The 15,081-nt window shown below is 46.8% G+C and overlaps 1 long non-coding RNA gene across 5 annotated transcripts; it reads right to left on the bottom strand.

Annotated features, from left to right (window-relative positions):
• Positions 1 to 769: 769 nt before the first annotated feature.
• LOC126520187 (uncharacterized) lies at positions 770 to 11,688 on the bottom strand. 5 transcript variants are annotated; one of them, XR_011889836.1, is made up of 2 exons: positions 11,546 to 11,688; positions 770 to 2,233 (listed from the first exon to the last, which is right to left on the bottom strand). It is a non-coding gene; the product is annotated as an uncharacterized lncRNA (long non-coding RNA). The 5 variants fall into 5 exon arrangements; XR_011889835.1 differs by having other exon boundaries at positions 11,472 to 11,560; XR_011889838.1 differs by lacking the exon at positions 11,546 to 11,688 and adding an exon at positions 11,468 to 11,536.
• Between the last annotated feature and the right edge of the window lie 3,393 nt (positions 11,689 to 15,081).

The raw sequence follows: 15,081 nt of genomic DNA, 5'->3' as shown, positions 1-15,081 counted from the left end.
CTAATCAGTGTGTGCTGAAATAGTCCACTTAGTGTATCCTCACAGAATCCTTCCCGACTGATGTTTGTGTTGGTAGGTTGCAAGCATTGCACTTTCTTTCCTTTCATGTGGGCAGTTCCCACATATGGATGTCATTTAACATATTGTACTCATATTGCCTTTGATGTATAAATTTCTAATTCATGCTTATAACCAGGCCTAGCAGCTCTTGTCCTGCATATTTATATAGCCTTCTCATTTCTGCATCAACACTGCACATATTTATAGCAAATTGGAGTCATTCTCCATTATACCCTCAAGCATTTGAAGTAGACACTACAATAACCCCAAGGGAGGGGGGACAGTAACGCAAAAACCTTATTGGGCTTGTAATGCTGCTGAAGGATGCACACATACCATGTATGCTAAAATTCTCAGCAGACATTCCAAAGTTTGTACGAGTTCGACTTTAGCTGGCTAAACTGAATGATTCATATTGAAGGCAATTCTTGCAACACTTGGTCAAACTGAATGAAACTGGACAGCACAATTAGCTGTGTTCATCTACCATTTATACGACTGCTGCCCCGAGCATTTTGCCTGTTACTTTGCCTTTCGTTTCTGTACTATCAAGTTCAAGTACACATGTACTTTATCACTGTACAAGTAGAATGGCTTCAAGGCTTTTCCTGGGCATTCAACAGTCACTATTTATTCCTATAAACCTTCCTGCATGTGAAGGCAAAAAAGAAGCTTATTAATTCATGCTGGAAGTATAAAAAGACAGGTATTTGCACAGAAAATGTTTATTTTGAGCACCGAGGTTCTTGCTGATGTAGATGTGGTGCTGGCTCCCTCCTTGCCCGAAGCATGTGCTTGCTGTACACAGCACCAGATGATGGCTTCCTAGGTCAAAAGATCAAATTGAAATAAGAGGCATTTTGTTTTAGCTCCGGAAAGAGAAAGCAGGATTGAGACATTAACATGTATAAAAAATACTTGCCTAAAAAAAAATTAATACACAAGCAAATTCACTAAAGAGGTTCACTTTCAAGAGCAAAAGTATGGTTACGATGAAAATTACAAGGACGCTTCACTGCTCATTGAGGTTTCGGTTCAGTAGTTGTTGAGCCACGAGGGTTAGCATGCTACATCTTGCATATTATGTTTTGTAGAACAATATAGCACTTTGAACAATGTAGTGCCTATTTAAATGTACTGACAAGGAATGCTGAAACTCCAGGCTAGTTTGGTCTGCACAAGATATGATACAGACACTGTACTGCATTCATTTAGTGTTTTTGTCACTGATCTCATGCACAAAGGTCATTCACACCTATCCTACATGAAATGCAGTTTCTTTGAAGCTTCATCTAGTCCTTGAATTTGCTGCATGCTTATGTCGAAGGGAATTCGTTTGGTTCCCTTTAATGTAGTACATCTAAGCAACTGCTATCAAATGCCCATAGTGTTCCCTTGCATGTACAAAACATTTTTGGCCCTTTCAATGCACAATACTCATTACATTTGACACTTGGGACTCGTGCAAGGCGCCATTTAGTATTATATGCTTGTCCACATCTGATAATACCTTCATAGCTGGGTCATTCCCATGCCAAATGCCTTGGTTATTACTGTGACCATCTCACACTTTTCCTTTAGAATCTTCTTGCCCACTTTTAAGGAAGCATCCCACGACACAATGTCTCCATCCTAGTGGTGCTATGGAGTTAACTTATGTGCTAGTTGTAGCAGATGACGTCAACTGAAGGCCACTGAAGATAAAACTATCTGCGAGAATTCCTTTTGCACAATAAATGCAAACAATACAGAATAGTCAAAATGTAGTTATCTGGCAAGACTGGCTGCATCCATCATCTTTGTTTGGTGCAATTCTGAGGTGGCTCCATGTTACAAGACGCTTGGCGATTATTGCCATATGACTGTTCGGGTCTCTATAAAACACAAGAATTGCCTTACTCCGGCCTTTCTCTTTGTGCAGCAGCCAACGTTATTATTCGTCCAATCGCACCGTGTACTGTTCGTGTGTCCATAGACTAAATTCTTCACCACATTGTTTTTGCGGTATTTCGTGAGTGACCCATGAACTCATCTTGGGGTGGGACTTCTTTGGCGTCTGCTTCCATCTCTTGTCGTCAGCGCCTCACACAACTGGATGCCACTGGCAATTCTTTTCCTAACCACGAAGAACGCATTCGTCTCGTCACCTCTTCCGATTACGTTCTTTGGCCACCTAGAGAAGAGATTATAGGTGTCAACTCCTGTAACATTGTGGATGGCGGCGTACTCATTCTACCCTATGACCATACCCTATCTCGAGCAATTCTGATTACCCCTGGCCTTATTCGCTTCTCTGAGGGGTCTGCATTGCTTACTGCAATAAACCAAACTCTCGAACCCCAACTGTTGCCTCGTGGATCAACTGTCACTTGAGCTGTTGACACTCATGTCGTTGCAATTGTCACGAAGATAGCTCAGTGTGTTCTTGCGTCTATTACCGTGCGCTGAACAAAATCGTGCGCAAGGATGTTTACCCCGTGTCACGGATGGATGATGCACTAGATTCACTCCACGGTGCTGAATAATTTTCTAGCCTTGACTTTAGACCAGGCTACTGGCAAATACCGATGTCCAAATCCGACAAAGAAAAAACGACATTTGCTACCCCTGATGGGCTCTACGAGTTCAGTGCGATGCCTTTTGGACTCTGCAATGTGCCTGCCACATTCGAACGCATGATCGATAAGTCTTGTGTGGCTTGAAATGGAAAACCTGTCTGTGCTATCTCGACGACATTGTGTTTTCAACCATGTTCTCACAACATTTGCAACGTCTTGATGAAGTCCTTGTCTCTCTTGCAAATGCTCGTTTGCAGCTCAACAGACGCGCGCGCGCACACACACACACACACACACACACAGATGCAGTTTCGCCAGCAAGGCCATCAAAGTTCTGGGGCACATAGTCAGCAAAGAAGGTATTCGACCGGACCCCGATAAGCTTACTGCCTTCTCGAATTTTGTGTCCCCTGCGTCAAAAAGACATGCACAGTTTTCTTGGACTTGCTTCTTCCGGCACTTCATATGCAACTTCGCTACGCTTACGTCCCCGCTCCATCAACTCCTCGCCAGTAATGCGCCCTTTGTTTCGTCCGACGAATGTGAACATGCTTTCCTGCGTTTGCAACATGCCCTGACGTCAGACCCAGTACTGTGCCACTTTGATCCGACCGCGCCCACCATCTTTCACACCGACGCTAGCAGTCAGTCTCGGTGCCATTCTACTGCAACGTGACAACACATTCCGCGAACGAGTAATTACTTATGCTAGTCGTGCACTAACCAGTGCAGAGAATTACTACACCACAACCAAGCAGGAGTGCCTTGCTGTTGGGCAGTGCAAAAATTTCGCCCATATCTTCATGGCCGCCATTTCACAGTCGTTACTGACCATAACACACTGTGCTGGCTTTCATTGCTAAAGAATTTATCAGGTCACCTGGGTTGCTGTGTGCTTCACCTACAGGAGTACGATTTCAATGTCACCTACAGGGCTGCAAAGAAGCATCAAGACACCAATGCTCTCTCTTGCTACCCTCTGAAGAATCATGACGATTCACCATAACCTCTCCGTGATTGTGTACGTCCTGAGTCCTCTTCATCGGCTTTACCCATTGTAACCCTCGAATGGCTAAGACACGACAGCCCATCTTTCCTTGTGTCCCACCAACGCATCGACCCATACTGCTGAACTATTCTCCAACGCACGGAAGATTCTTCGTCACCTCCAAACGCCTGACTTCGTCGACAACTTAATCAATTCAAGCTGCACAATGAGGTTTTACATCGCAACATTTATCACATCGATGGCAACAAATGGGTCGCGGTCATACCATGTTCTCTGCAATGTGAGGTGCTTGAAGCCTTTCACGATCATGCGACGACTGGTCATCTAGGCTACCACAAGACTTACAACAGAATATGAAGTCGCTGCTCCTGGCCTGGCCCATCTTCAGCCGTTGCGAAGTATGTTGCACCCTGCGTTCATTGTCAAAGCCGCAAACGACCAACAGCTCCTTCTGGCTCTTTACAACCTCTGCCTTGTCCCGCTTCGCCTTTTGAAGTAGTTGAAATAGACTTGTATGGTCCTCTTCCCACGACCTTACATGGCAATCGTTGGATTATAACGGCCATAGACCATCCAACACGCTATGCGGAGACAGCATCTCTACAATCCGGGACTGCTGCTGAAGTCGCCGATTTCTTTCTACACAACATTATCTTACACCGCAGCGCTCCGCGCGTTCTCCTCAGTGACCGCAGCAGTCTTCCTCTCTTCAATCCTTACCGAAGTTCTGTGCGCCTCTAACACAATTCGCAAGACGACTTCCAGTTACCATCCGCAGACCAACAGCTTGACGGAGTGTTTTCACCATACCCTCTCTGACATGATTGCGATGTACATCCGCCCTGGCCACACGAACGGGGATGCAATCCTGCCGTTCATGACATTCGCCTATAACATGGCTACGCAACGTACTGCTGGCTTTTAAAATTTTTTCTTCATCTATGGCTGTTCACCAAGTTTCATTCTTGATGTATCATTCCTTTCGACTCCTGTACCCCCATCAGTTCCTTTCTTGGAGCACTTTGTGTCTCGCCTCGAGGAGTGCAGTCGCCTCGCCCCGCTTAACACAGGCGTCTCCCAGGACGCTCGCAAGTTTCGTTACGACTCGACCCACTGTGCTGTGACTTTTTCTCCTGGTGACGAAGTTCTTTGGACTCCTGTGTGCGTTCCTGGCTTATGCAAAAAATTTCTGGTGTTTTATTCGACTTTCCGCGGTCGTTGAGCAGACATCACCTGTCAATTACCATGTCTCGCTTGTTAGAACGCCACCCGATTCCCGTTGCTGTGGCACAGAGATAGTGCATGTCTCCCGCTTAAAACCAAATACTTGACGCATTTTATAGTACTTACGCGCAGCCAGGCGGCCGCTTCCACAGCGAGAGAGAATTAGCATGGGCACAACACATGCCTGGCTTTCAACTTCATCATCTGCACATCTTTTTCATCTGCATACATCATCACTAGCAGCACAGTTTAATCCTCGAGGTAGTAGTCCGAGCTTGGCTGGAATAAAGCGGTTCCTTACGAAATATATATATATATATATATATATATATATATATATATATATATATATATATTTCTTGTACTTCAAGAAACTTCGTTTGACCTCGAAGACTTGAGCACTGAAGTAACGGCGCTAAGTATATACAAGACCTCATAGTAGGAGACAGTTCAATTTCACAGCCTGAGTCCCCTTGCTGGTGTAATCTTCCTTCGTGTAATTGTCGCATACTTGGCTATCACTAACACTGCTTCGCCTTTCTGCAAAACTGCAGCCTCTTTTTTTTTCTGCTAGTCCGAGCATAAGTGCTGCCGCACATGACTGCTGTTGATTCTGATTTCGAGTGAATCTGGCTTGGCCTCATTATGGTTACTGAGTGAATTATAGAGAGAGAGAAATAGAAGAGAGGAAAGGCAGAGAGGTTAACCAGACGCATGTCCGTTTTTCTACCCTGCACTGGAAAACGGGGTATAGGGATGAAGAGAGAGAGTGTTCCACAGCTATCATGCACTAAGATTTAAAAAAAAATACAGTTCCGTTACTCGAAGAAAACCTAGTGCATATTGTTTCCAGTAAAGTGGAGTAGTAGCCAGTAATTCTTTCGTTACTGAGATTTAATTTGGGAATTACAATTATCTAACTCGAGAAGTACTCTCATAATTTTCAAAGTGTCAATGAGGCATTTGTTGGCATCCCAAAATGATATCTAACTGCAGTGTTTTCAGCGACATACTAATTGCGTACAATTTAACCGACTGGAAAATAACCTCACGAACTATGAGGAGGAGGAGGAACTTTATTATTGCAGAAGCCGTTGCGCGGTTTATTCCTGGGTGGTTCCCTCTGACAGGGCTCCACTGGCGATCGCGGCTCGCCGGGCCTGGTCGAGGGTCGCCAGTTGGCTTCCCAGGTCCAGTTCGGAGAGTCTCGCCTCCCAAGACCACGTAGTGAGTGCGTGTGTTGTGACTCGTGGCGAAATTGCGTCGCCCGGACGGTCGGTGCATTCGTGCGTTATGTGCGCGAGTGTCGCTATGTGGTTGCTACACCAGGGACATGTTCGGGACGTATAGCTGTCTGGGGAGATTGCGTGTAGACGAGACAAGTGTGGGTATGTGTTAGTTTGCAGGCGGCGCCAGTCCTTTGCCTGGAGTTTATTGAGAGCTTTGCGTGGGGGAGCGTATTGCATTCTTCCGAGCCGTTGGTCCTGTAATATTTGTTGACCTGTCGTTAATAACTCGTGGGTCGCTCGTCGGTCTGTCGGGGGCTGAAGAACGGTGTGGTCTGCCGCTCGGCTAGTGAGACCTCGAGCTGCGCAATCCGCCTCTTCGTTGCCCCGCAGGCCTTCGTGCCCGGGACACCAGACGATACCGTGGGTCCATTCTAGTGTGCGACCCAGGATTCGAATGGCTTGTATAGGGAGTGTTCCATTCATGTATAAACGACAAGCCGCTTGTGAGTCCGTAAGGACGCGGGCGGACGTTCCCTTGCTCTCGGCGTCGCGAAGTGCGAGTGCGATTGCTGCTGCTTCTGCTGCTGCGCTGCATGTGGCGCGGATGGAGGCTGAGGCTACCAGGTTCCCCTGATTGACAACGGCGAGTGTGTATTTGGGCCCGCAACGTGGCGACGAGGGATACGGGCTAGCGTCCGTGTAGTACGTATCCGGGTCTCTGAAACAGCGTTTGTGCAACATGCGAGCACGCGCTGCTCTTTCTTGATTGTGGGTGGGGTGCATGTTCTTGGGGATAGGGTCTACTACAATGTTCTCTCTAATGTGGTTAGGCAAGAGTTGTGTTTCTTCTTTGCAGTACTGAGGTGTCAGCGGATACCCTAGCCGTTGAAGAAGGTGTCTTCCCTGTTGAGTCTTGTTTAGGCGCTCCCTCTGCGCTATGAGCGTGGCACTTGCTAGCTCCTCAAAGGTGTTGTATACACCTAGCGCTAGTAATTTCTTTGTGCTTGTGCTTTACGGTAGCTGTAAGGCCGTTTTGTACGCCGTTCTTATAAGAGTGTCCATGCGCTCCGTCTCGCTTTTGCGCTTCACTTGATACGGTAGTGCGTACGTGACACGGCTGATGACGAGGGCTTGTACCAGTCTTAAGGTTTCGTCCTCTGTGAAACCATCTTTGCTGCGCGCTACTCTGGCGATGAGTGATGCGGTGCTTCTTATAACGTGATTTAATTTCTCTGAGGCTAGCTTTATGCCGTTGTTTTCCTGGACGTGCATACCTAGTATGCGTGCGGTCGGGACGCGCTTTATAGGTTGCCCGGCAATCTCGAGATGTATTGGCGGGGCTCGATGTTCCTTAGTTTGCTTAGGCCGGACTTGAAGGTACTCCGACTTGTGTGGGGCGCACCTCATTCCTGCTGTGGTTAGGTATGACTCAATGTATCCGATAGCTGTGAGCAATGTGTTTTCTCTGTCGCCGTATGAACCCTTGGTTGCCCATAGAGTGATATCGTCAGCATAGAAGGCACATCCGAGTTTTGGGATGTTTTCCAGTTGTAAAGCAAGTTTTCTAAGTCCGATGTTGAAGAGGAAAGGAGATATTATTGATCCTTGCGGAGTACCCTTCTGCGGTAGATCATATATGTCCGATTGTAGACCTGCTATGCCGATGCGGGCTTTGCGGTGGCGAATACCATGTGAGTGAACTCTCACCCGCACCATAAAGCAGTGCCCTCAAATAAGCTGATTGAAAGTAACTGCATTGCCTATCGCAAACCCGAAGAGACAGCGCACCACCTTGATAATGGTACGGAAGGAGCCCCAACAGCAGGTTTCGCAGCTTCTCCTTTCTCTCTACGTCACACTTATTATCCCTCTCTCAAGGCCGACTGATAAATGATAACAAAAGCACCTTGATAACGCAGCCATAGTGCAGCTCTGACCACACACGAAATGTGAAGAGCAATGTAATAGGCACAGAATGTTTCAAAATCCAGACTTTGCTCGCACCGCATCGAAAGAGTGCGGGCGAAGTTATATTTCGCACCAGAAACTTGCTTCGGATCAAAGCCAATATAAAGTGAGCGTTTTATTTTTCATGAAAGTGTGCACGTGCTGCAAAAACAGGTTCGTGTCAACAAATAAAAGCGAAATAAACACACTGGAAAGCGACCAACTTGTAGAGAAAAGGCAAAACCAATGCGTTCACGATATTAAATATACCACTTCTATGAGCCGAACTGGCAATCAGAATGTCGGCACACACACACACACACACAGACAAAAAAAAAAAACTGTGTGCTCTTACTATCTATTAATTTGTAAGCTGCGTTGAACATCAGCCTAGAGGACGTGTTCAAATAGGTCTCCTTTTGCAGCTACGCAGTACTGTCTATTTTATCACACCTTTAGTGACTTTCTTGATGACCGATGCCGGAATTCTATGGCAGACATCCGTTATCCTTACCTTGAACTAATGTGACGTCCGTCTAAGCTGACGTCCGGCGCAATCTTTCACATAACCTCAAAGGAAGAAACTTAACGGAGAGGTCAGGTGACCTAGCCGGCCTCTTTGCAGGCTCGTGCCTTCCAATCTATTTGAAAAGTAGCACCCAACCAGTTTCGTGCTCGGCTGCTGCTGCATGCAGGTGGCCCATCTTGCTGATACAGCAGAAGTGGAAGATGTGACAGCGGGACTTTGCCGAGAAACTCATCAACCACTCCTTCAAGGATTTCGTTCACATAACGCTGTCCAGTCAGTGCGTGATTGAAGATGGTACTGATTATTGCACTGGCGTAAATTCCAAACCACACATTGAGCGACCACTGGTACTGGCGCCGATTGCGCTGTACTTAATGTAGATTGGAGTCCCTCCAATAGTGTGCGTGAATGACAATGAATGTATATATGATGGCACCTGCACTGTTCTTTTGCACAAACTCATCATGCCACAGGTTCTTAGTGTCAAGATGTAAAACTTACCAGACCCAGCTTGTCAGTTAACAATATACACTATAGAATTAACGTCTAAGGTTATCACTAAGATGAGTGCTAAAACCCCTTAATGCTTACATAGGACCAGAATTCACAAGTGGCTGTAATATCAACGTTCAAGTGCTCAGAGGGTTCCTGAAGCACTCTTGAGCACATGAACATAACTTCCAGCCGGGATATACACGTGCGATGGGAGACAATGACTCGTTACAAAGCCATACACAACACCCTTTCTCACAAAACCTTATAACACTAGTAAAATTTGTTGGCCAAGTTACGATTTATCCTACTTTGAAGCAAGCACATAAAGAGAACATCCCAGTCTTCATCCACGATTAAATCACCAGTATTAAATGGACCCACCTTAAGGGTTATTTGGCAAAAGCATGTGTATGTCCATGCTTGTATCGTTTATTGATTGTCCCGCTCTAGTAGAATGGACGACCACGCAGCCTGATCATGCACTTTGTAATGAAGCTCCTTTCTAGAAAATCACAAATACCGACCGCACACACAACCTTTGTCACATCTGCACAGAGCACTCGAGCGTTACGCTGCGGAGAAAGGTTACCAGAGAATGGCTGTTGACAGCGCAGCGATATTGCTATGTAAAGGCTCATATTACTATGTAAACGAACGCTGTTTCCCGCGCGTTTAATGACGCCGCAAAGCACTCATTTAGCGACTTCATTCACTACCGCCCTTAGTCGGCGGACGGCAGACCTGAACCATGTGTCAGGAATGTGCGTTTACATTGCGAGATAAATGATGAATACTCCTTATTTTCTCTAAACAAGTGCGCGCACATGCCGCACTTGGGTCATCTGCTATTTACACATTCTGCCGTGTAGCAGCACCGTAACCAGGTAATGTTACGTTTAAAGGGGTGGAGACATCACAATTTTCGTTCATGCGTTTGTTGATTCAAACGTTGTATCATGCTTCAGGGAGCACGATACACACAGCGGGATTCATATATGTCCGATAAATAATTTAATAATAGCATTGCTATACCGAGCGATTTCGGTTTCGGTTTCTGGGCTCCGGGGGATGCTATGACGTCGCAGAGGAGGAAACGCAACATGGCTTGGTCACGTGGGCCACAAGAAATAGTGACGTAAAACTATTCTGCGTCGTCTGCTCGCGCATACGCGTGCTCTGCCAGCAGATGTCAACAACTGGCGATTCGAAGTGCATGTCGCAATTATTATAATTATTGCGAAGAGCGACAACAACGGTAAGAAATATTGCGGCTTGTGAGAGTCGGTGATTCATTCCGAAGCGCCGTACGCTTTAGCTTTGAAGTGAACCGGAAAAGGCCTAGCGACGATATCGGCGGCGCCGAACGATCAGAGGCGGTGAAGCTGCCCTCGGTGCCAGAGTGACCACTCCTTGGTCGCTGATTGGCCGCTTCGCCGTACGGCTGCCGCACAAATGGGTCCCGGGCCCATCCTCTCTACGGCAAGGAAATCTCGCCGTTCGCGAGCAAAACCGCCGTCGCACGGGGGCCCGCGAACGGCAAACGGCGTGCGGCGAGTTTCCGTGTCGGTAACGTGGACAGGCCCTGACATTGAGAAAGGCCAAGCGAATGAGAGACTGCTCCGAGCTGCCGAACTATGCGACTATGCGAAGAGAGAAGCGGACAACACGAACGCCGCATATCCTGGTCCCTTTCGAAGTCGGCCGGCTCAAACGTAGGCCCGCCCGCTCGGCAACTCGCCGCACGCAGTTTGCCGTTCGCGGGCCGCCGTGAGGCGTTCGTGTTGTCCACTTCTCTCCTCTTGTGTCCGTGCCTGCACGCCTTACTCTTTCTTTGAATTAAGAAAGGATTTCTATATGCCTGTAGCTCGGTCATAGTGGAGGCTATGCTCGGTCGCTCGGCTCAGCACGCTCCGTAATCGGCATTTCATCGCTACTCATCATACGTCACGTTTTTGTGCTAGTGTGCTATGACGTCAATATTTTCGTTCCTCCTCTGTGACGTAGTAACTGCCGCGCTAGCGATGGGTCTCGACTATGAGAAGGAGTTTTTAATGACTTTTTGGAGCTGAATTAAAATTATTTTAAAATGTTTGCAGCGTCCAATACTTCGTTCTGGGTGTCCTTGCATACGGAAGCAGCCTACAACATGCTTTTTATAGCCTCAAAATTTGGTGTCCCAACCCCTTTAAGTGATTGTGAAAAAGGCTCTTACAAGTTTGAAGGAACCTAAGATAAACAGTGTCGTCTAATATGCGTTCTCGGCGCTAGTACACTGTAGCACTGGCTGATCGGTGCGGCGGTCCGCGGGATGCGTCACAAGGAAAATAAGCTGGTAAGGAACCTGGAAATGAAGTATCAGGCAGCCGAAAGCGTAGGTTTGCATAGTAGAGGCACATCGAATGGAAAAGTGAAGTACTTACGATAGCTTACGCTAGCAGAAGCCCCAAAAAATAAACGATCCACATCTTTGTCCAGTTGTTTGAGCGTAGCTCACCTTTGAGCTTGCCATTCTGCCGCCAAAACCAAAGACGGATGTGACATCACGGACGCGAAAAACAAAGAATGAATGCGACATCCCGGACGTGACGTTTGGGTGAACCTAACGCCTGCGTTCCGTCGACCGGGTGAACGCAGACACTTTCGAACGCTTTCCTCAATGACGCACCCACTAGGCCAAAACTTTAGTAAGCCAGAATCGTGAGGCAGCCGTGGCTTCCAGCGTGCTCGTCTTGTATCCAGAAGGCCCGGTTTCGATGTCCACCTAGATTGAAATGTACAAAGTTTTCAAAACCACGGATTTACTTTGTTTCCCGGAACTTCCCTAAGAAATGTGACGTCAATGCGGGTATTTTACAGCGAAGCTGTATACCTCTACCGTGCAAGGAAATTTTCGTGTCCTTGCAAGCAGAAAAACTCGGCATGTGAGCCGATCTCGGAATACTGGCCCAACCCGCGGTGGAGGTGAAGCAGGCGTTAAGCAATCCACATGTATACGCAGCCCAATCCCGAAGATAGTGCAATGCCAGGCCGACCCGCGGCGGAGGTGCAATGCGCCATATCCCACTACACAGCTTCGCTGGTCATTCTTCTTCACAGAGTGAGAGGGCACAGAGTTTTTTCGACGTGCTTTCATTACTTTTTGGGGAGTCGGCCATTTTTATTCACGGCGCAGTTTCGCCAAAGTTACAGCCAACAGGCACCTAAGGCTTTCGTCTTGAAAGTGTTTTTTTCGCGCGTGAAAGCAGCCCGCGAATGCACACAAATTGCCGCGCGACTGGGTGGCCACTCAAGACACTTTTCGTGTGTTCGCAGGCTTCTTTCAAGCTCGGAAAAACATTTCCATGTAGCATGTAATTAGCAACACAAAGATGTGTCGGGAGTTTTTACAGCGACAGCTGTATATGACTAACCTTCCGTAGTTTTTTCCGGCGTCCGGCAACAGAAACGGACTTAGCGATTTCTAACAAACCCTACGGGTGCAGTGCGGCCACGCAGATGTCAAAATGCGTAACAGCTAGATTAGAACGCTCGCCGTGAAAAATAGCGTGACGTCAGGGTTATCGCAGTATATAAGCAGGAGAGGTATCGGCGCTAAAATCAACTGCGCCATCGATGGGGCGGACCCATATAGTTCGTACACCCGAAAAACATGCGTACGAGGAGCGCCGGAGGGAACAGCAACGAGAATGTAAACGGCGCCGGCGCGAAATTTAACGACCACCGACGAAGAACGTTTCCACGATGCTGAATGAACAAATGACTACCACTCCACTATGTGAAGATGGAATGGCAGCGAAAGCACTTTGCTTTTCGTTCGAGAGCTTTTTGACTGTCGTCAGCTTTCATTTGCTGTACAACTTTCTCATTGACACTTTTCATCTGATTATAATATTTGAGACATTAATTAGACTAGTTACACAATTAGGCGGAATGCAAAATATAATCTGAGTACCTCCAAGTGACAGCAAACAACATTATCTTGGTCGTGTCCAGCATGTGGCATTTGTACATTTTTAAATGTTTGTGCATTTATTTGTGTTTGTGTGTTGGGACGCCCTGTCTATTATGTGTGCCTTCCGGAGTTTCCTACGTTCAGGAAAAAATTAGAACTTTACAAGCTTACTTGCTTTTGCCGGTGCTAAAAGTACTTTAAGTATACAAATATTTGAAGTGTCTATTTTTTCGGTCACATCACGTCATTGTCTTGTCATAAATGCCATCTGAACAACCGGATCACAAAACATGCTTTTTAAAAAAAAAGCGAACTTTTCATTGATGCCTCTTAGTTCAGCTAGGCAGGGAAAATAAATTTTGGCAAATGCTAGCAAATGTTTGGCAAGGAAAATAAACATATGGAACGAGTTTTCAACTTAAAAAAGACTTGGAAATTTTTTTCAGCTGTATCCGTGATGGCAGAAGAAATTCTTGTCAACCCATTGGGCAATATATACCGTACTTTTCAGGCTGCTCAACGAAAGTGGTAGTATGCTTGCACCACAACATGCACAAACTAGACAGCATATCCAAACAAGGAATCGGCTAGTCTATCAGTTACGTTGGGCCTTTGGATATTTCAGCAAAATTTTGGAGAATTTTTGCATGGGATGGCTTAAGTCATCCATGCTCACTATGTCACCATTGGAGTGGCAGCAATGTCGCTAAATGTGTGTAGAGGACAAGCACTTTTATTGGACTGTGGTGCTATACATACAACTAACTTCAAGCACAATGGTGATTTTGCTTTTCACTTGCGTTCATATGAATCCACTATGGCTGGTGGGCAATGTCTACACACGTGGCAGTAGCTTCAAGCCTTCATTATTTATTGAAATTTTGGTGTTACGTGCTAAAACCAAATTATGGTTGTGACGCACACCAAAGTAGGGGACTGCGATTGATTCTGCCCGTCCGGGGTTTCTTTAATGTGCGCCTAAATATAAGCCCACAAGCGTTCTTCCATTTTGCCCTCACCGAAATGCGGCTGCTGCGCACACGAACCCGAGTTCAGCAGCACAGCACCACAGCCACTGGGCAACTGTGGTGAGCCTCTGTGCCTTTAGGAAGACATCCTCGTATTGTCCAATGTAGTGAAGAACAGGCGGGCCCTTATATCAGTGTGTGTACCTGAGTTTTAGAGTGAAGCTCCTAGGTGCCCGTTCCTGTGGCGAGCGTCAGCGTCCCTCAGCGTAACTGAGCGAACGAGCACAGCAAAGAATAAAAGAGCGAATGTGGAGTGCAGCGGGGGATGAAAGGCAGTGATAGCGAAGTGCCAAGAGGAAAGCAGACGAGGAGGGTGCAGCAGAACCATGAAGCGGAACGCAGAGGAGGGCATGGAGAAAGCGTGAGAAGAAAAGCGTAGTGCCGCACAAGACAGGCTTTGCGGCGATGACCACTACGACATGGCGCCAGAGTAGTGCGCATCGTCTGTTTATCGATGACACAACCAATACCATAAGAATCCGCTTCCATTCCACTGTGAAAGTGGATCTACAGCGAAGTTGTTGCCGACATTACACACCGCCACCACAAGCAACGCGCGCAGACATGCAGCACGCATCCTCATTCTTCTAGGCCCTCCGCCAAGCACAAGTGGATTATTGAACTAAATGAATGTTTAAAAGTAAAATGGGCCAGAAAAAAATTCACATGCCCAAATGGCGACGTCACGTTTGACACGATGACGAAACATAATTACGTCATTATCTCAAGCGCCGCATAATGACGTAATCACAGCAAAGGTCATGTGATTACATTATCACGTCAAACATTACGTGATAATGGCATCGTTACGTCACAATATTGCTTGATGATGTCATCTAATCACGTCAAATGTGACGTCACGCGATGACGCTATTGTCAAGTGATGCTGTCACCTTAAGATGTCATGTAATGCCTCTTTGAGAAGCAGCACACTGTGCACGTGCCGTTTCTTTAAGCAGTCTCCGGGATCGGCCCATGAGGATGTAACTGGATAAGTAATCGTGTCAAAGGTCAGGTGATTACATGTGCACGCCAAGATCGCATGACAAC

This window comes from Dermacentor andersoni, chromosome 8 (assembly GCF_023375885.2).
Source record: "Dermacentor andersoni chromosome 8, qqDerAnde1_hic_scaffold, whole genome shotgun sequence".
Lineage (NCBI taxonomy): Eukaryota > Metazoa > Arthropoda > Arachnida > Ixodida > Ixodidae > Dermacentor > Dermacentor andersoni.
This window is presented reverse-complemented; position numbering and strand designations above follow the sequence as displayed.